The 1,795-nt window shown below is 39.3% G+C and overlaps 1 long non-coding RNA gene across 1 annotated transcript; it reads right to left on the bottom strand.

Moving 5' to 3' along the window:
• Positions 1 to 217: 217 nt before the first annotated feature.
• LOC132123822 (uncharacterized) lies at positions 218 to 1,116 on the bottom strand. The gene is made up of 3 exons (XR_009426689.1): positions 874 to 1,116; positions 446 to 512; positions 218 to 281 (listed from the first exon to the last, which is right to left on the bottom strand). It is a non-coding gene; the product is annotated as an uncharacterized LOC132123822 (long non-coding RNA).
• Between the last annotated feature and the right edge of the window lie 679 nt (positions 1,117 to 1,795).

Below are 1,795 nucleotides of genomic sequence, written 5' to 3'. Positions count from 1 at the left end.
TGTCTACGTGCTGTAAACAGCAGTCAGCTCTCCCTGAACTTCATATGGATACGCTCTGTAACGAGTGACAAGGGCAGGCCAAAACATTTACTTATCAAATCTTAGAAACTACTTTTGCTCTTTCAGTTTGAGGGAGAAACATTACTAACATATGAGTAATCTTGAACGAAAGGAAACTGTTTAATAGATAAGTGTAGACATTGTCTTACATTTTTTGGCTCCTTCCACATGCTGACATTTTTTATTGTGCAGTTTGAATTAAGTTGATCAATAATGGCTTCCTGAAAAGTACAAATACAATTTAGTTGTAGCCTAATATATATATATATAATATATATATATATATATATATATTTTTTTTTTTTACACGTGTGAAGAGGCCACTATGAGATAAAATGTTGGAATACAGTCACTTACATGGCACACATGTAATTTTGATACTTACAACGTGCTTGAGCTGAATCCTAATGATACTGCGGTAACTCTCGGTGATCTGCATTTTATCGTCCCCACTTTCACAGGAAAACGTAAGAGGTAGTATAATAAGCATCAAAACCCAAGCACCAAGACGATGCTGCAGATAAAAAAACACACATGCACATGTGTTACCATTAAAAGTTACAGTGCTGAACACACGGTTTCATTCAGTGTCATGCAGGATTAACGCGCACGCAGTGCGCACCACTCAATACTTTGCCATTCAAAAGGATAAAGTTTTCTGAGCTGTTACTTTACAATCACCGGGAATCCCCAAGTAACGATATCTATAAATACAAGCCTCTCCTGTGGCTGGGCTCAAACTGAGCTCGTAAAGGTAAGACTAGCCTGGTGCATTAATTCAGCTCGTTTCCTTGTGCAACACTGACAACTTACCATTTGTCATTTTTGAGCCATATTCACATGCAGACCGAGGCCGTCACTGCAAACTCGTTTCAAGATGGACAAATGGAAATGCATGCTTTCCTGCTTATTTTCCACGTGAGGCAGTTGTTTTATTGACTCGAATGCTTTCCTCGTCTTTTAAGACATTGAAACGCTCATAGTCCACTGGAATTAAACTTCCGTCACTGCTGGATCTCATCGCTTTCGTTTTGCCTCTGCACGACTGGGGCTATATCGCTCCGTGTGAGTTCGAATCGAACGGAGAGGACAAGTTACCAAAAAGGAGGGGCCTTCCCGGTTTCCACATGACAGCTGCTGACAGCTGCAGTAAGTCTGGTTTGATCGCATTATATCATCGAAGAACATCAAGTGCGTGACTAACTGTAGGCTTTAGCGATTCTCGTTCAATGTCTGTGTAAACGACGCATTAAAAGTTGGTTTTAATGTTAGGTTCATTTAAGGAATTCCCCCAAAAACGGTGTTATCCAAATGGTACGATGATTCGCGCACCTGAAGTGGAACAGATTCCACTGAATCTTATCACAATAAATGTCAAGTGCAGTATGACGGTGCATTTTTTTGTTTTGTTTGTTTTTTTCGTTTATCTTCTGCATCAGATTCTGGCGATCTGGAGATTGAAACTTGGGATTCTTGATCATTTGATAGTTCTTTTTTTTACCCTTGTGTGGTGTTTTTTTTTTTTTGCTCAGCTGGTGTTCGTGGCCGTGGGTCTGGTGGAGCCGCTGCAGTTTGGGGGTTTTAATTCAACACAATAAAAAATGATATGTTAAAATACTCAACAGATGTTTACTTCATCGCAATTTCAAGCCATATAAACCACATATATGGTCAAAATTTGCCCTTTATTTTTATTAGATCACATTTATGAATTCGAGTGCTACAACCTTGTGCG

The sequence above is a fragment of the Carassius carassius genome, chromosome 42 (genome assembly GCF_963082965.1).
Source record: "Carassius carassius chromosome 42, fCarCar2.1, whole genome shotgun sequence".
In the NCBI taxonomy this organism is placed as follows: domain Eukaryota; kingdom Metazoa; phylum Chordata; class Actinopteri; order Cypriniformes; family Cyprinidae; genus Carassius; species Carassius carassius.
Note: the sequence above shows the minus strand (reverse complement) of the source record. Positions and strands in the feature narration are given on the sequence as shown.